At 38.9% G+C, this 20,792-nt stretch overlaps 1 long non-coding RNA gene across 1 annotated transcript; it reads left to right on the plus strand.

Annotated features, from left to right (window-relative positions):
* The first annotated feature begins 6,647 nt into the window (after window positions 1-6,647).
* LOC117094904 lies at window positions 6,648-19,913 on the plus strand. The gene is made up of 3 exons (XR_004441719.1): window positions 6,648-6,737; window positions 12,362-12,522; window positions 18,726-19,913. It is a non-coding gene; the product is annotated as an uncharacterized LOC117094904 (long non-coding RNA).
* Window positions 19,914-20,792: the final 879 nt, after the last annotated feature.

A 20,792-nucleotide genomic window follows, 5' to 3' on the forward strand; every position in this document is an offset into this window, starting at 1 on the left:
TCTCTTGGATTGTAGGTGGTCTCCATCTTACTGTGTGCTTAGATGACTTCTTCGAGTCTGAGAATTCTCTCTCCCTCTTCCTCTTCTTTTAAGGCCACCAGTTCTATCAGATTAGGGCCCCACTTTCATGACTTCCTTTAACTTAATTACCTCCTTATAGGCCCTGTCTACAAATACAGTCTCCTTAGGGGTTAGGGCTTCAACAAATAAATTTGAGGAGGACACAGTTTAGTAGATAGCATTGTCTTTCTTGTAAGTGAAAATATCCACTAACATTCAAGTCAGAATTATACTGGCTCTTCAAAAACAACCATATTTGTTTACAGATACAAGAGTTTAGCAAAAATAAACAAACGTATCCTATGAGAATAAGTTAGCTGTATCAAATTTACATAAAGAATATTAGATATTATTCTTTGTGAATTGTGCTATACATTCCTTATATGAGTAAAATTTATAATAACTTTGTATGTATATGTATGTACATACATTTTTCCCCCAGAGACTTAGTTGTTAAACACTTACCAACCCAACACAAGCAGAAAACAGTAAAGAGAAAGATGAGTAAAGAGCCCAGGGAACAGCATTTGAGCCCTTTTTGTAATTGGCAGCTCCACCCTTGTACTTTCCAGTTACATGAGCAAGTAAATTCTTTTCATTGTAGTTTCTTAAAACTAATTTTAATTGGATTTCTGCCATTTGCCCCCAAGAATCTTGATTAACACTATGTGTCATAGACAAGTTCAGGGAACCTATATATATATATATATATATATATTTTAACTTTCTCTCTCTCTCTGAGTGCTGAGAGAGAGGTTTCTGTAAGCTGAAGATCCAGCCCACATTTTTAAAAAGTCAGATAAGTATTTAAGTATAAGGGATTAACAAACTCTATTCTGAAACTCTGGATTTTGCATTGCCAGCTCTACTGCTTCTCTGACTCTGCACTCACGTTTCACTTTCACAAAAGGGTTCAAGCTAGGTGTGGTGGCCTATGCCTGTAATCCCAGCACTATGTGAGGCCAAGGCAGGAGGATCTCTTGAGCTCAGGAGTATGAGACTGGCCTAGGCAACATAATGAGACTTCATTTCTACTAAAAAAATTTAAAAAATTTTTTTTTGGTTAATGCCTCAATAAAGGGTCATTTTCTGAGCCTTGATTCTCATTTTTCACCCCGTTCTGCACATGAGTATCTTCCCGTTCTTGCACCTGATTGACTTGCCTGGTGCCAATACCTTTAGGACTGGCCCTGCCTTTTCCTTACCAGATGCTCCCAGATGTGGCATTTGTACCCAAGGCTCAGCTGCTGGAAGACAGTATGCCCTGTACTGCCAGCTGCCATTAGCTTCCCAGCAGCCTGTTTCCAATTTCCCATAGCAGTGCTCCTGTGGGGATGAGCTCTGCTGGTCCTCTCTGATGTAAATTGCTGTTCTCAACAATGCCCTCCAATCTGTAATGTGGCCCATTGGACATAGGATTCTGCCTGCCACAGGAGACTCCTTCCCAGAGTCTGCTGCTCAATGGAGGCGACCCTGCTGACTCTCCCCAGTAAGGCCCTTCCTTGCAGAGCCAGCTCCTCCCAGGCCCCTGCTGCAGCTGGTCAAGCCAGGCCTTGACAAATCTCTTTTCAAAACTGCAACACCTGGTGTCATCTTGTGCTGAAAACAGAATCATATGCTGCAGTTTGGAATCCAGTTATGTGACTGTCTTTAACTTAAGACTTAGAGTTCTGCTTGAACACATTGAGAATAGTTCTGCCTGTGAAAAAGACATTTTTAATATTCTCTAAATTTGTTGTTAAACGACAAATTGGGCTGGGCGTGGTGGCTCATGCCTGTAATCCCAAATATTCAGGAGGCTGAGGCGGGAAGACCTCTTGATCCCAGAAGTTCAAGGCTGCAGTAAGCCATGATTGCACTATGGCATTCCAGCCTGAGCAACAAAACGAGATCCTGTCTCAAAAAAAAAAAAAAAAAAGAAGAAGAAGAAGAAGATGCTGGGAAAAAATTTTTATATAAAAAATGATGCTGAAGGGGGAAGCAATCTTTAACAGATAAGACTCATTCAAGATCCATAAATATAATAATGTAATTATTACAATTGAGAGTTTCTTTCTCAAGCCATATAGGACTTCCATTGGGGATTTTCCCCACAGTAATGCGGTTTCTTTTAGTTTTTCCCTGAAGCAGCTGTGCTAGACCTTTTTTGTAGGACAGCTTACTTGATGAATGATATTTAAATCTGCAACACTCCCACAGGCATGTCCAGATTTTAATGAGTCAAAAACAATTTGTGTGTGCAGAAATAAAGTGCTACAATGATTTTTAATGGCTGGAGCTATTAAATGTAGATCAGTAATAGAAAGGCAAGACAATCAGCCATGTGTAATTTCTGATACATTAGCGATCGTTCCACATTTTTTTCTCCCACTCAAGAAAGTGTTATGGGTTTTATTATTATTATTATTGTTATTATTATTTGACACAGGGTCAGTCTGTTGCCTAGGCTGGGGTACAGTGGTAGGATCACAGTTCACTGCAGTCTTGACCTCCCCAACTCAAGCAATCCTCCCACCTCAATCCCACAAGCAGCTGGGACTACAGGCACATGCCACCATATCCACCAATTTTTTTTTTTAATTTTTTTTGTAGAGACAGGGCCTCCCCATGTTGCCCAGGCTGGTCTCAAACTCCTGGGCTCAAGCAATCTTCCCACCCCAGCTTCCCAAAGTGCTGGGATTACAAGAGTGAACCACCACACCCGGCCAAGCACTATGGATTTTAGATTATTGAGAGTTATGTTATTCTGCGGAGTAACCTTGAATCCATTTGCATCTATTTTTTTAAGTAAAATATTTGCAAGCTTAAGAACTCTGGCTCCTATCAGCTATATGTCACTGTGACACACCTCACAAGTGGCTGAGAGTCAGTCTTGGGCCATCACATAACAACGGGAAAGAAGGGGGAAAGGAACAAAAGCCATTTTGTAGGAAATGGAACAAGGTGGGGAAGAAAATAGGGGGTAAAAAAGAAAAAGAATTTGGAAGGAGATGTGGAATGTTAGAATACCAGATCATTTGACTTCCCTCAATTTAGCAGCTATGGTTTAAAAACAAGGAAAGCAAATCGACTTTGTCCTTTATCCAGAGGAGTCACAAGTCTGGGTGTGGGGTGAGAAGATGGCCTCAGTTGGGGCCAGCATTTCCTAGAACTTCTTGTGAGTATGAAAAGGAAAAAGGAGAGAAGACATACTTTTGTCAGCCAGTCTTAAGTAGCTAAAATGCTTTCCTCAATCTACTGAGAAAAAAGTTAGGATTCACCATTTTAGTATAAAATACCCTCACTCATTTTAAAATACATTTTCTAAAAATTTCCCCTTTCAAAGCAAGACATCTAATTTGAAAAACTCATATCACAACTTTTAACTGTAATATAAATTAAGTGATTTGGTAGGAATTTTAACATTAGAACATGGGTACATGTGACGATATTGGCAGGGAGCAGCTGGCACACTCAAAGGGGTAATGAGTAGAAGTACAAACGGACCATTCACAGAGGTGGGAGCAGAGTCAAGAGGAAAACAAGGGGAGTGAAGCACCCTGGATTGGCAGCACTGGGCAGCCTTCACCATCATGAGACCTAAAGGGAGAAGGGGAGGAGAATTGAGCAGATCTTGAGCACAGCTGCAGAGCTGTGGGAGGGAGGGGGTGCCTGGCTGGAGCCACGGCTCAGAGCAGAGGAAGGCAGCCCTAGCCAAGAACAGACAGGCAAAGAGGGTGCAAGGGGTAGTGGAAGAGGGGCAAGATTCAGGACCTCATGGTGCTCACCACTGGCTAATCCCAATCAGAAGCCAGAGGGAAAGAGAACCAGAGTGTTGGAGCCTCCGTAGGCCCTGAAGAGATGGAGGAACATTGAAATACAGAGAATGTATTTGAAGATGGAGAATAACCTGCTTAGGGAGTTTCTGCATTGCCTTCTCCCATTCTTATTCCTGCCTCTTCATCATGCTGAACAGTCATTGACAGTGTGAGTGGAAAGGAAGAATTGGCAGCCTATGCTTTCTAGAATTTGCAACACTCACCATTTTGATTTGCAGCACACTGCTCTACTAAAGGGGAAAAATTTACACTCAAAATAAAGATATCAGTAGGTTCAAGAGGTAACCTAGGCAGTCTGGATCAAAATTTGGTGCCTTGTTTCTAAAGCATAAATGTGGTCTAGACATATGGTTTTGAATAGAATCTGTTTCCTACAGACAAAAGGCCATGAAGATCAACAAATTGTTCTTAACTACTTCCACTTAACTTAATTGCATGAGGCCGCATTATCTACACAGCTGAAGAGAAGAGATGTACTTACAACTTGGATATGGCTTTCTATGTTCATCAACTTTGAAAAGGCTTAGAACAAAGAGAACACGGTGAAACCCCGTCTCTACTAAAAAATACAAAAAAACGAGCCGGGCGAGGTGGCGGGCGCCTGTAGTCCCAGCTACCCCGGAGGCTGAGGCCGGAGAATGGCGTAAACCCGGGGGGCGGAGCTTGCAGTGAGCTGAGATCTGGCCACTGCACTCCAGCCTGGGCGACAGAGCTAGACTCCGTCTCAAAAAAAAAAAAAAAAAAAAAAAAATTGTTTTTCTTGCAGTGATTTTCAATATGTCAAAGAATAACTCAGCTTGAAATGAATAAGCCCCAGTAGGTTTTGCTTCAATATAAGAATTAAATGATTTTATTCTGATATATAGGCAATCTATAAAGAGTCATAATTTGATGCCTGGTGCAAAGTTTTACTTTTTAAATACTTGTCATTCTATTTGTATCTTTCATGATGCTGAGAGAGCAAAGTAAAAGGAGACTGTGCTGTTATCCTGACCTGACAAGTCTTAATTCAAATTTCGTTACAGTTTACTACACAGTTAACACAATTTTATTATAAAGTTTATAATATCTAGTAAAAAGTTGTAGGTGAAAAAACAAGTTCTAAGTTCAAATATGGTTAAGATGTACTTGATTAGACAAATATAAATGAATTTGTTGCTATAGAATTTCTCATATCTGTCTTATTTTAACATGATGTACTTATACAAGGGGGCTAACGGGTGCAGCCCTCCCAGGTTTCCTTGACCATTAAACGCTTGTGTCACACATGATCTTGTAAGATTAATGTTTCATAGAATTAGTTTTTGAAGCACTCTTTTAACAGGAAGTCTCCAAGTTCCTATTTCTGTAGTAAGTGTATAAATGCTGGCAATATTAGTGGTGAGACTAGATTTTTAGGAATGTCTATGGGCTGATGGAAGCATCTCCTGGGTGTAGAATCAGAAGAATTAAGTTTATTCCAAACTTAGTTGCACTTGGTTGTACTACTTACTAGCAGAGACACACTGGGTAAATCAATATGACTTTTCTGAGACTCAAATTTCCTCATCTCTAAGATAAATGATCCTTACCTCAATAGGTCTTTGAGAAGGTTTCAAGTAGCTTAGGACTTCCACAAAACATTAAATATACTCCTACCATAATGGTTAAGACTTTCTACTCCCAGGTATTTATTCAAAGAAAGAAAGGCATAAGTCATATAAGAATGTTCATGGTAGCTTTATTTGTAATAGCCAAAGGTAGAAATTACTCAAATGTCCATCAACATGGAATGAATAAACAAATTGTGGTATATCCATACAATGGAATATTACTCAGCAATGAAAAGAACTGAACTATTCATACACGTAACAACTTGGATGAATCTCAAAAATTTATCACCAGTGAAATAGCAAGACAAAAAGCATACATACTATACCATTTTATTTCTGTAAAGGTATAAAAAACTAAAATACAGTAACAGAGAAAGGATCTGTGGCCTCTATGGTTGCCTGGGGACTAAGGGAAAGGGGGCAACAGGAAATGGTGGGAGGGGAGAATTACAAATGGGGTTATGAGTAAACTTTTGGGAATGACAGATGTGTTCACCATCTTGATTGTTGTGACAATTTTGTGAGTGTATGCATAAGTCAAAATTTTTCAAATTTTACATTGTAAGTACTTGCAGTATATGAGAGTTTGGGTTTCTCCACATCCTCCTCAATATTTGGTGTAGTCTTTCTAATTTTGTCAATTTAATAGATACATGGTGATGTCCATGATAGTTTGAATTTGCATTTCCATAATAACTACAGATGTTGAGCATCTTTTCCTGTGCTTATTTGCTACCAATATATTTTCTTTGGTGAAGTGTCTATTTAATTTTTCCTTTTTTTTATTTGGTTGTTTTTTCTCTTATTGTCGAATTTTGAGAGTTTTTAGATATTTTTGATATGAGTTATTTATCAGATATATGATTTGCAAATATTTTCACCCAGTATGTGCTTTTGGTATTTTGTGCAAGAAATCTTTGCTTAACCCAAGGCTGCAAAAATTTTATCCTATGTTTTCTTCTAGAAGTATTATAGTTTTTGGATTTTATACTTAGGTCTACTGTTCACTTTGAGTTAATTTTTGTATATGGTACAACATGTGGATCAAAGTTCATTTATTTTGCACATGGATATTCCCTTTTTCCAGAACCATTTGTTGAAAGGCTACATTTTTGTCCAAGAACTGGGCTTTAAACTTTGTCAACAACCAAGTTTTCATTTATGTTTGGGTCTGTTTCAGGACTCTCTTCTGTTCCCTTGGTCTACTTGTCTAACTTGACTCCAGTACCACAGTGTCTTGCTGCAGTTTTATACACTTTGAAATCAGGTAATGTTTAGTGTTCTCAACTTTTTCCTTCTTTTCAAAATTGTTTTAACTAGTCTAGGTCCTTGGCACAGCCATATAAATGTCAGAATCAGCTTGTAAATTTGTGCCAAAAAAAATGTGTGAAGATTTTGATTGATATTGTGTTTAATCTACAGATCAATTTGGGGAGAATTTTAACTTAGCAATATCAAGTCTTCAATACCATGATATCTTTATTTATTTAGATCTGCTTTAATTTATTTTGGCAATGTTTTGTAGCTTTCAGCATATAAGTCTTGTACATATCTTGTCAAATTTACATCTATGTATCATATTTTTATGCTACTGTAAGCAGCACTGTTTTATTTAAATTTCTGATAGTTTGTTGCAAGTACATAGAAACACAACTGATTCTTGCTTGCTGATCCTGTATCCAGCAACCTTGCTGATTTATTAGTTTTAGGAGCTTTACAAGATTTGCTCAGATTTCCTATGTAAACTATCACATTATCTGGGAATAAAGGGAGTTTTACTTCTTCCTTTCCAATCTGAACATCTTTTATTATTTTATTTATTTATTTTTTCATTATTGCTCAAGCTAGAACTCAAGCACACTGTTAAATAGAAGTGGTGAGAGCAGACATTCTTGTGTTGGTCCTGACCTTAGTGGGAGGGTATTCAGTATTTCATCATTAAGTACGATGTATGCTATAGTTTATTTCATAGATTCCCTTTATCAGGTTAAAGACATTCCCTTCTTATCCAAATTTGCTGAGAGATTTTAAATGAGAAACAGATGTCATGTTTTGTCAAATGTTTTTCTGTGCCTATTTGGTCTGTTTATATGGTGAATTACATTAAGTTGATTTTCAAATGTTAAATTCTTGGATTCCTCAGATAAATAGCATGTGGTCATGTTGTAGTCTCCTTTTTCTAAATTATTACATATGATTCCCGAAGTTTTATTTAGGATTTTTGCATCTATGTTCATGAGGGTTATGAGTCTATAATTTTTTTGTCTTGTAATATCCTAGGTTCTAGAATCATCACACCTTATAGAATGAATTTCCTCCACTTCCATTTTCTCAGAATGTTTGTGTAGAACGGGTAGTTTTTACATCCTTAAATATTTAATAGAATATACCACTGAAGCCACATGGGCCTGGAATTTTCTTCGTGGGAAAATTTTTAACTAAAACTTCAATTTCTTTCATAGATTTAGGGCTATTCAGATTATCTGATCCATCCTGAGAGAGTTTTGGTAGTTCGTAATTTTAGGCAGTTTTTCCATTTCATTCAAGTTGGTGAAGATACTAGCATAAAGTTGGTAATAATACTCCCTTATTGTCCTTTTAGTATCTGTAGAATCTGCAGTTATGTCACCTCTCTAACTCCTGACTTGATTTCTTCTTTCTTTTTTGTTTCTTATCAATTTGCTGAAAGTTTGGCGATTTTACTGGTCTTCTTAAAGAATTAGCTTCTGTTTTCATTGATTTTGTTTCTATTTTCTATTTCACTAACTTCATCTAAGATTTTATTATTTCCTTTCTTCTGTCCACTTTGGATTTTATCTTTTCTAGTTTTTGAAGTTAGAAGCTGAAGTCAATGATTCTAGACCTCTCTTCTTTGATCATATGGGCTTTTTGCTTTTGTGGTATCTTACAAAGTTTGAAATATTTTTATTTTTATTTTTATTCATTCAAAATGTCTTTTTTTTTTTTTTTTGAGACGGAGTCTCGCTCTGTCTCCCAGGCTGGAGTGCAGTGGCTCAGTCTCGGCTCACTGCAACCTTTGCCTTCCAGGTTCACGCCATTCTCTTGCCTCAGCCTCACAAGTAGCTGGGACTACATGAGCCCACCACCACACCCAGCTAATTTTGTTTAATAGAGACGAGGTTTCACCGTGTTAGCTAGGATGGTCTTGATCTCCTGACCTCGTGATCTGCCCACCTCAGCCTCCCAAAGTGCTGGGATCAAAATGCTTTCTAATTTCCTTTTTGATTTCTTCTTTGACCCATGGGTTATTTAAAAGTATGTTATTTAGTTTCCATATATTTGGGTGTTTTCCAGAGGTCTTTCTGTTTTTTGTTTCTCATTTAATTCCATTAACATCAGTTAATACATTTTGTATGACATGAACATTTTAAATGTATTGAGACTGGTTTCATGGCCCAGAATATGATCTGTCTCTGCAAATATTCTTTGGGCAATTGAAAAGAAGGTATCTTTTGCTTTCATTAAGTGGAGTTTTCTATACGTGTCAATTAGGTCAAGTTGATTGACTGTTGCTCTTCTATATTCTTATTGATTTTCTCTCTACATGCTCTATCAATTATCAGGAGAACAGTATCAAAATTTCTGGCTATATTGTGGATACATATACTTCTGTTTGCACTTCTCTCAGTTTTTGCTTCATATAATTTGGAATTCTGTTGTTAGGGGTATGAATATTTAAGATTGTTAGGTCTCCTGATAAATTGTCTAATTTTTTATTAGGAAATTACCTTTCTTATGCCTGGTGATATTATTCCATTTTATCTCTTGTGTTGGCTTACTAGCTGTAACTCTATGTTTCATTATTTTAGTGGTTGCTTTAAGATTCATTGTACACATATTTAAATTACATAATCTACCCTCAACTGATATTATTGATATTATACTACCTCATGTATAGCATAAGAACCTTACAGTAGTATACTTCCACTTGTCTTCTCCTAGTTTTTGAGCTTTTTTTTTTTTTTTTCTTTTTTTTTTGAGATGGAGTTTCACTCTTGTTGCCCAGACTGGAGTGCAGTGGCGTGATCTCAACTTACTGCAACCTCCACCTCCCAGGTTCAAGCCATTCTCCTGCCTCAGCCTCCCGAGTAGCTGGGATTACAGCCATGCACCACCACGCCCTGCTAATTTTGTATTTTTAGTAGAGATGGGGTTTCTCCGTGTTCATCAGGCTCGTCTTGAACTCCCGACCTCAGGTGATCCCAAGCTCAGGTGAACTGCCTCAGCCTCCCAAAGTGGTGGGATTGTAGGCATGAGCCACTGCACCTGGCCAAGCCTTTGTTTTTATATAATTTACTTTGACATACTGTAAACTCTACCTTATATTGCTATAAGTTTTGTTTGAGCAGTCAATTATTTTATAAATACATTTGAATAATGTGATAAAAGAAATTCATGTAGTTACCATTGACGGTGCTTTTCATTCCATTTTGAAGATCCACATTTTCATCTGGAATTACTCCTTCTGCCTAAAGGAGTTTAACATTTCTTACAGTGTGGGCCTGCTGGTAATGAATTGTTTTTAGTTTTTTTGTCTAAGAAGTCTTTAGTTTTAAAAATCTTCATTTTTAAAAAATATTTTAGCCAGGTATAGAATTCTAGGTTGACTTTTTTTCTTTCAATACTTTAAAGACATTACCCCATGGTCTTTCTGCTTGTCCTATGCCCAATGAGAAAATTACTGTTATCTTTATTCCTTAGTATATCACATGCCTAAAATAAATCATGTATTCATACCAGTGTAATTTGAATTTCAGTTTATTAAGTTTTACTTAACATTTTGGGGTTTATATTTTATGTATTTTTTTATACTGAAAAAAATCTTGGCTCCTAATAGTAAATTATTTGCATACACACATATGTGTATGTATTAATAGTTCTAAAGTAACAATATAGTAATTACCACTAGCAATAAGACTACTTAATGCAGATTAAGAATTCTTTGCATTTTCCCCCTTCTAGAATATATGGTAGTAGAAAGTTACAGTCAAAATACTATGCTTTAAAGTCACTTGAAATAATTTGTCTTCATATTGTTATGAGTGCTAAGTGATACACATTTGATAAGTTTATTTCAGTTTTTTTATTTTTAGTGATTTACTCTTTAAGAATTTTAAATTATGTAAAATATTAACTTTTAAATGATGTGAAATATTAACACGGTTCCAAAGTAGCATTATGCTGGTAAATGTTTATAAATAAAAGACCGGATTTTGTCAATTTTTACGGTATACATATTACCACCATGACTGATTTTGAGTTATCAATGTTATAACAGTTAATGCAGAATTTGGTAGTACACCATTATACAGGAGTTCTACCATGCATATATGACACATACAAAGCTCAGTAGCACAGATAATTGTAAAATGTATAAAAATAATTAAAACATGAGTTTTAAGTATTTATTGTCTTTTTAAATATAATTTATTTCATATTAAGTTACATAATTTAATCTTTGATAATAGCTGTTTCATAGGTGGCTTACAAAATTCCTGAAAATTTAACTGGCTCTTGCTAGCTGGTATAAACTGGCTTTAGCACACACCTCTGTTTCAAAGTAAAAAACACAGAACAAAGTAAATCCAGAAAAGGATTGCTTTCATGTGATTTCTATCCCATTTCCTCCCTCCCTATATGAGAGGTAATTGTTTTTGTCAGATTTGGTCTCATCTTTTCATGGTTTATTTTTGAAAATATAAGCAAATACAATTATATAGTTCCTTAACCAAAAGACAGCACACAATAAACACAGTTCTGCTCCGCTTGTAGGTTAGAATCTTCATTCCTGTTAAATTGCAACTCTTCTAGGAAAAATAAAGAGGTGCATGTGAAATAAAGAGGTGCATGTTAAACTATCACTAGTTTCATACTTCAGTAGAAATTAGTTTCCTTGTCTTTTTTGAGAGCTGAGAAGTGTCTGAATGGGAATGGAAAAGTTTTCTTTGAGAATAGGGATGAATTCAGGAATCTGCAAGCATCACAGGCAAACTTCACAATTTTACTTGGCATCAAAGGAGTGGGAAGGCAGGCACTGGCAACCTGTTGAGGTGGCGAGGCTGCCTGGATGAGTGCTCAAGTGCTGGCTTATACAGTATAAATCCAGCTACTTTCATTGTTATAAAACGTCTTGCCATCAGAGGGGGTAGAGTTTTATGTTTTAGTTGGACTTCTCAGCTGAATTAAATGTGATAAGGCTGTGCTTATCACCCTTGTTAAAGTCATTTCTGCAATATTTACGCAAACTCTATGAGACTGAAATCTTTTATTGATTTTCTGTTTGTCTCTGATAATGTTTCACTGAGAGGAAATGACTGAGATCTTGGAATTCACGTCTTTATCACATGACTGCTTCCAAAGTCATGAGTTGTTGTTGTTGTTGTTTTAACAAACCTCTTTATTCCTACAATAAGTATATTGACAACTCTGGTGCTCTTAGCTTATTCTTGCCCCACTAGCACAAAGAAACAGATTGAAGGCTGTGGAGTAGTTCACTGAGCCCAGCCTTCCTTACAGGAGGTCCTTAATCCTTTAGGTGGGAACATTTTTTCAGAAAAAGACTCTCCTGAACATTTACTGACTTTCCCCATGGCCTATTAAGTCTTAAATACAAGTACTGTGGGGCAGGTCAAACATTCCCTTAAATTCTTTCAGCTTCAGAATTATTTAATGTGACAATCGCCATGATGGCATCGTAGAGTCACCCAATGCCCACACTGCCTGGATCTCACCATTCCACAACTCTCTTTAGCAGTTTCCTTTAATAGAGAGCTTAAATCTGCCCCTTGGGAACTCCCAACTTCCCTCTAAATGTGACTAAATTTTGTGTTTAAGTATTTAATTATTTTTTAAACTAATTTCTGCCTCTAGGTGTATGGTAAACTAAACAATCCAAAAACCAGGTAGCTCCACAATAATCAGAAATTCTGGATCCAGTAAAACAAGTCTCCTTTAAGACACGGCTGAATGCTGGAAGAAAGTACAAAAAGTTCCTGGAGTCAAAAATGAAGTGAGAAGGAAAAATGAGAGCGGTGAGTACGTGCATGTATGCTAGAGCCACTCAGGGTGGGAGTTGCCCGGCTCGGGCACCTAGAGGCTTGGATTAGTATGCTCAGGCCAGGGCAGAATGTGAGGCCTGGAGATGCAGAATGCTGGGTGTTGGAACTGCAACCCCTGTAGAAATCCTGGTCCTCAGAAGGGCTATACTCAGAGTAGGGGAATGAATCAGGAAATGCACCCGTCGGCTCAGGGAGACAATAAAGGTGATATTCTATCTCAGTGGTCTGGGCTCTAGGGGAAAAGTTTCCCTTGAGAGTTTGTAACCATGGGTCTGTCATTCCATTGGTTCTGAGAACCTCCAAACTGAGAAATTAACATAAACTGAGATGGAGGCAGTAATTCCCCTTGGGCAGCTAACAGAAACAAGGGCAAAACCCTCCTGATCTAGAGGATTAGGGTTGTCCAGGCCCCTTGGGATTCCCTCCAGCCATTCCTGCATTTGAAGATGCATTGCTCTTAAGCTCTTATTCTCATACTTTTCAGTTCCAATGACCACAACTCTTTCAACAGATTTTTATAGGAGTTTCCAGAAACTTCATCCTGCTCATTTTTTTCTGTGTTGTCTCTAATATGTCATGTTTCATTTAAAATGTATCCTTTGCCTCCAGTTCAGACCTATAGGTAATACACCAGAAATTGTCTAATGTGTGGTATAAAATAGGACCATGATAGAAAAAAAACAAAGTAATAAAAAATTATATTACTATAATTTATTAACATCACTATAATAAAACTTTTATTATAATAACAACTATAGTTGAGTATGTCTTATGTGCCAAATACTATGTACTAGACATGCACTGTCCTTTTTAATCTTCAGGAAACCCTGGGATGGGTTCTAACACTACCCTCCTTCTACAGATGAGGACAAAGAGGCTTAGTAACTTACCCGGGGTAATGGAGCTGGGAAGTGGTCACAGAATGACAATGTGTTATCACCAAAGCCAGGATTTAAACCAGCCCTATCTACCCTCAATGCCCTTGCTTTAAGTCATGAATCCTCCACCTCTCTTAATATGAGTCCTGGTAAGGCATCCGCACGCTAGTTCCCTTGTTAGTGACTATCACGCTCTTGAAAGTGTTTGAAGCGACCTAATATCCCTAGGATCCTTATTTCTTTAAACACTTAAATCCTATTTTTCCCAAAGATAGATTGCCGTGGGAGAGGGGAACAAAGATGAAGGAGGAAGGTACAGGCAGGAAGGGGGCAGAGGACCAGAAACAAAGGCAAAGATAGGAGTGGGTGGGGACACGGGAAATTTCTTTTGCTTACTTCACAAGCTTATAGCCGACCCAGCCTGGCAAGTGACGAGGTGCCTATGGATGACACAGCCAGGGATTCTTCTAGGCCATGCAAATATTCAGTTGCTTTTGATTTCTTACATTTTTCTGAAGGTAATACTAGATTTCTGAAACGGCTCTCACTGACGCGCCTTTGTTTCTCCTGGAGTCGCGGCTCCGCAGCAGAGGGCATTTGTGTTTGGGAAGCCTGCCCCCTCCTGGATTAGTGAAATCTTACAGGCCAGGTCTCCAAGCTCTCCAAAATGAGATCTAGTGTGTGAAAACGTTTAAAGTGTTGTTCAGAGATTTGAGGAAAATAAATAAATAGTCTTTTTCATATGATTTCCCTGAGATTTTTGGATTATTCTCATATAAATCTTTAGGTAGATTTTATGGATTTTGAAATCATACCCACCTAAAAATCCTGAAAAAATGTTTTAAGGACCCAAAGAGATAATAATAACAGCAATAATGGTAAACATTATATTCAGTGATTTCTATGTGCCAGGACTGTGCAAAGTACCCTGTGAACAATGCAAATTGCAGCACTCACCACCACCCCAAGAGACAGGTTCTCTGCATTATTACCTCCACCTTGCAGAAAGCCTTGAAGCAGCAGTCCCCAACTTTTTTTGGCACCAAGGACTATCTTTGTGGAAGACAATTTTTCCACGGACCAGGTAGGGGATTGGGCGGGGGTGGTTTCAGGATGAAACTGTTCCATCTCAGATCATTAGGCATTAGATTCTCATAAGGAGTGTGCAACCTAGATCCCTCGCATGCACAGTTCACAATAGGGTTCATGCTCCTATGAGAACCTAGTGTCACTTGGTGATCCGACAGGAGGTGGAGCTCAGGCAGTAATGCTCACTCTCACCAGCCACTCACCTACTGCTGTATGATCCCGTTCCTAACAGGCCACAGACTGGTACAGGTCTGTGGCCATGGGGACCCCTGCAAACTGGAGAGCTTCTCTACCACCACCCTCACACACCCAAACACCCATAGGTTGGGAGCCCCTGAAATTCTTGAACTGTCATGCCATCTATTGACTACACTTGACTGAATCAGAAATAATCGACCAAGCTGAGTTACTTGGATACTTTCTCCTGGGAATTTGGAAGCAGAATGAAAATAGCTGTCAGTCTAGGCTGGTCACTTGAATGGAGGTCATCGAACATCAGAAGCCTACTGTGGAAGAGCATCTGCTACCATGGAGAAGCAGAAAAAGATAACCAGGAGAAAGAGAAAAGAACAAAGGGGAAGCACAGGAAAAAGCAAAAAAGACAACTTCCCTTTTCTTAGTCCCAGTCCCTCCTGAGGCTCTCCTGCTGGTTACACTGATTTGGCTACTTGAAATAGGTTTGTTTTTGTCTATCAAAAAAAAAAAAAAGTGTATATAACTAAGTCGTGTGAGCAATAATATGTAAAAGTGAACCAAATCTATTGTTACAATGGTATAAAATCTGAAGTTAATATGGCACATTGAATGATGTGCATAATTTTATTGTACTCCATGGCAATTAGGCTCAAATAGGGAGCAATTAATGAAAATGACTATAATTATTATCATGTCAACAAAGCCAAGTCAAGCAATTCCAAAGTCAGCTGTAGGGAGGAGGAATTAGAGACAGCAGGAAGTTGTTCTGGAGTTCCTTGGAAGGGCCTGGGATTTAAAAACCAGGAGACTAAGTCCTCCCCTTGCCGCTCACTTCTCTAGCAACCATCGTCCAGGAGGACTCCGGAGGTCCCAGCTAAGAAGCTGTGAGCCTATAGCTACTCCTGACCACTCTCCTTGCCCTGCCTCTTCCCTCGCTGCTTCTCCAAAGAGGAGGAGTCCTGAGGATGGTGGGTTGTGGGGGAAGGGCTGCGTTTGCTTGAAAGGCTGTCTGTTCCTCAACACTGGATTGGTGTAATCTGGAGCACAGAGAATTGGAAACTGTTTTAGGAAGAAGTTGCCAGCTTACTTTCCATCGTGCGTGCCTCCTTCAGTCTATGTCTACACTTGGCACAAAGCGTCATCAACATGGTCCAGAATAGCTCAGCTGGGATCTGTGTTGAGGATGGCGATGAAATCCTCATGGCAATAAAATGCATGCAATGGCGTGGCTTTGCTCTCTGTTCCATGGGCAGCTCCGGCTGGGAGTGTGACACGTGGTTGAGGTAGCACTGGATTGGGTTGTTGAGACTGCTGCATCCCAACTAAATACCATCATCTCAGTCTCTTTTCCACTGATGTACAACTAACAAAGACCCCTCAGAACAGTCAACAAAAGCCAGATCCTAGACATCTGAGTAGTTTGACCTAAAGTAGCCCATACTTAGAGAAAGAAAAATTCAGTGACTGGAAGTATTTTGTTTTCCTCCTTCCACTAAACCAGTACCTCAGTCTGAACTTTCACCAATCAGGGGTGCATTTGTGTTAGTAAGCAAATAAATATCAGCTATTTTACATGTATGACTTCCCTGAAAATGTTTTTTTTTGTTTTTTTTTTGGTGTGGGGATAAATTATCTAATTAATTAATTAGCTATGATCCCGGCATAAGAGCAACGGGAATGTCACGGAAAGAACCAAGAAAGGTTTTTCTGGAGTTATTCAGTACACATTGAGTAAGTACCATGTGTCAGTCATTGTGTTAGGCCCTGGACGAAAAAAATCACAAAACAGACCTCTACTTTTTTTTTTTTTTTTTGAGACACAGTCTCACCCTGTTGCCTAGGCTGGAGTGCAGTGGTGCCATCCCATCTTACCACAACCTCTGCCTACTGGGTTCCAGCGATTCTCCTGCCCTAGCCTTCCAAGTAGCTGGGACTACAGGTGTTTCTGTATTTTTAGTAAAGACAGGGTTTTGCCATTTTGGTCAGCGTGGTCTTGAACTCCTGACCTTAGGTAATCCGCCTGCCTTAGCCTCCCAAACTGCTGGGATTACAGGTGTGAGCCACCACACCTGGCCAGAACTCTACTCTTCAGGAACTTAGTGCATCGGGTACTGAACATTAAGTGCATCACAACTAAGTGTAATGACGGGGCAGGAAAAAACGAGGCTATTTCTATCTTGGAACATTTTAATAACCTCCAAACATTTTATACGGATAAAGCTGGGTTAAAACAAATATTAAGAGGTGTCTAGGAGAGAAAGGATGGGGGTGGAAGCTGGAAGAAAATTGTAGGAAAGGGGAGGGTTGTTATCTTGGAGCTAGAGATGGCTTCGTCCTTGTGCATCTGAGGGCTGTTTTTAAATAGTGTCTGTCTGAATCATTCCTCCGCCCTCCACCCTTCACTTTCCACCCTCCACCCAACCCTCCTCCTGAGTCACCCCGACTGCCATTTCTCACCCTGAAAGGAGAAAGAGGAAAGGATATAATTTGTATCAAATCCCTACAAGCTGCTAGGATACATTCGTGCATTTCGATTGGAACGTTTCATCTACACATACCACTGTGCAATGGGTGGGAGTTCTTTTGTGTAAAGATGGGGAAACTGAGGTACAAAAGGGTAGGTAGCATGACTCTCCCCTTATTACACAGCTGATAAGACAAAGTGCCATAATGCAAACTCACATTCTAAATTATATCATTAATAACGAACATGCATGCTGCTTTTTTTGAAAGTTAAAAAGTACATAAGTGTGAAACAAAAGTCTTTCCTTCTCTACATTCCAAAGTGTTTGGGGGCACATCCCTATACAGTTTTCCCTTGCATACACAAATGTGTACCTACATATGTGACATATAACTGTATATGTGAACATGAAAATTTTGACATAAAAGGGCATTCTAACCATATTGCTCTATAAATCACTTCTGTCACCTAATGCTACGTCATGGATATTCTTCCATAATGTCCACATCTATACATTTACTTCATTTTTCTAAGATCTATATGAAATTCCCCTAATAAATAGATATTATGTAAGTATTATTGATGAGGATGTCTCTGTTTTGTTTTAAGGTTTAATATTAGTGCAGTATTTAATACTAACGTATTATCTGTATCTGAGTTTTAAAATTTACTCAAATGTAAAGCACAGGAATTCTGAAATGGAAATTTAAGTATCCTTTTCTCTTACCCTCCATTCCAACTTCCATTCTCCAGAGTTGTGATGTTGCTGTTTTGTGTTTTTCTTTCAGTACTTAACATTTTAACTTTAAATACATATAGTTCTTGATTTATCTGTTTTAGAAAGTATCTGTTGTCTTGCCTCAATGACAACTGAGTTTACTATACTTTTTTTTTTTTTTTTGAGAGGGAGTCTCACTCTGTTACCCAGGCTGGAGTGCAGTGCCACGATCTCGGCTCACTGCACCCTCCGCCTCCCAGGTTCAAGTGATTCTCCTGCCTCAGCCTCCCAAGTAGTTGATATTATAGGCCCCCACCACCATGTCCAGCTAATTTTTGTATTTTTAGTAGAGACAGGGTTTCACCATGTTGGCCAGGCTGATCTCGAACTCCTGACCTCAGGTGATCCACCTGCCTCAGCCTCCCAAATTGCTGGGATTACAGGTGTGAGTCACCATGCCTGGCCAAGTTTATCATACTTATGCTATCTCTACCTCTTTCTTTTAAATGTTAGTCATATTTATAATTTTTAAGTTATTCAGTGTAAATTTGTACTTTTCTTTAGCTATGTCTTGTGTGATTCGTCAAAAAATTTAAATTTTTGACAAAATGTCTTATGTGCTTTGTCAAAAAATTTAAATTTAAATTTTCAAAAAATGTAAAACCCAATCTCAAAAAATGTATTCTGATTATGTAAATATTACATACTATAGTTCCAAGTAGTGTGATAGGATCCATAGGAAAGGAGACACTCTCCTCTGTGACTTAACCATGCTGGCTGCTTGAAGGAGAAGGACTGAGATCTAATGGCTTATGCTTTTATTTCTTTTCAGTTTCCTCCTAAGCCATACTGGTCTGCTACTGTTCTTCATATACCAGGTTCAAGCTAATGGATCCAAGCCAAAGGACTCCATATTCTCCAAAGCCTATAAGCAGAATGCTGGTGTGGTGTGGGGAGGAAGAAGTTCCATTGCGTCCCCACTGAGGGGACACAGAAGTCCCAAAAGGGTCACTGAACTGCCAGGTACCAAGAAATACTAGGTACCACGAGGCTGCCAAAGGCAGAGACGGGCCAAGCCATCCACTTCAGCTGAGGTTGAGACATGGCTTCCCTAAATGCCAAACAGGACATTGCAGGGAATAAGGATCAGAAAATCAGGTGTAAAACAGGAAGTCTCCCTAGAACCCACATGTGCTTATCCAAGACACCCTTATTCTCAAGCCACAGTGTTATCTGTTCCCTTGCTCCAAACACCCAGATACCATTTTGGTGAGGAACAGGAGAAAGGAAAAGGAATAGAATGTGAAAGGACTGTTTGAATCAGAAGAGACTGACATATTGATATTTGTCCAGTTTCATTGTTTCTACCCAACACCCAGTAAGAGCCCTAAGAGGAACATTAGTTCATGAGACTAACTGGCTATTCATTAAACTCACAGCTGGACTACATTTTCCAGCCTTCCTTGCAGTTAGGTGTAACCATGTGAATGGATTCTGACCAATAAAATGTGACTAGAAGTGGTAGATCCCATTTCCTGACCTGATACACACAGACCTCCCATGCATTATCCTTTATGTTCTTTTCTTTTCCACAGTGATCTTGGAAACCGTGTATTGAAGACAGTGAAGCCATAGATGGAAGGCACCTGGATCCAGTTTTAAAAGAGCTGCCTGCCAATCAGGAACACCCTTTTTGAACTTTGAGGATGTGTTTTAGATCTCAGATTCCTGCATAACAAACGACTCCAAATTTAGTGGATTAAAACAACAATTTATTATAATCCCTATAAATTCTGTGACTTGACTGGGTTTAGCAGGGTGGATCTCACTTGGGGTGACTCATATGATTGCAGTCAGATGTGGGCATTTTTCTTTTAATTTTTATTCACTGCCTAGATCCTTTACTGGCCCCTGGGAAATACATTATTAAAAATTCATATTTTCAGCCGGGCGCAGTGGCTCACACCTGTAATCCCAGCACTTTGGGAGGCCGAAGCGGGCGGATCACGAGATCAGGAGATCGAGACCATCCTGGCTAAAATGGTGAAATCTCGTCTCTACTAAAAATACAAAAAATTAGCCGAGCATGGTGGCAGGCACCTGTAGTCCCAGCAACTTGGGAGACTGAGGCAGGAGAATGGCTGGAACCCGGGAGGCGGAGCTTGTAGTGAGGTGAGATCGTGCCACTCCACTCCAGCCTGGGTGACAGAGTGAGACTCCATCTCAAAAAAAAAAAAAAAAAAAAAAAAATTCCTATTTTCAGGCTGTCTCTGTTTCCAGGGACTCCATCCAGTGGGATTGGAATACAGTCTGGAGATATGCAGCTTAAGCAGCACTTTTAGGAGCTTTATTCCTCTTGTTTGTTCTTCCCATTTCCTAAATCCCTAAGAACCTAGAGAATGAAAGTCAGTCTCTTTGTAGACTTAATAGGTCTAAAACTCAGCTCAAGTCAGAATGGCTCCCCAGGAAACTACCTGTTTCCTTTTAAAGGTGACACTTTTCCAGATTCTGCTCATTGAAGTGCCTGTTTCTCTTCTGTATTGGGCACACACCATTGTTCTGATGCTTTGAGCTAGGTCTTCAAATAGTAGCAGCAATAAGACTTCTCTCAGTCATTCATTCCACATTCTTTTTACGAAAGTGTCCAGAGCATCTGCTTTGACATTTCAGATTTTCTGCTAGAGGCACAACGTGTCTCCCTAGTTTTACCTGAGTATAAGCGTGACCTGGGTTTTGTGTCTACTGGGCACATTTATATAATAAAATCCTAATATAAAGCTTCCAAATATATTCATTTCCTGAGATTTGTCTTTCGCCTTAAAATATCAGCATTCTTCATTTCATATCCTTCATGCACACACTAGTACTTCCCCTTGACCAAAGCCTTTCCTTAGCCTGT

This window comes from Trachypithecus francoisi, unplaced genomic scaffold (genome assembly GCF_009764315.1).
Source record: "Trachypithecus francoisi isolate TF-2019V2 unplaced genomic scaffold, Tfra_2.0 Lachesis_group13, whole genome shotgun sequence".
Taxonomy (NCBI): Eukaryota; Metazoa; Chordata; class Mammalia; order Primates; family Cercopithecidae; genus Trachypithecus; species Trachypithecus francoisi.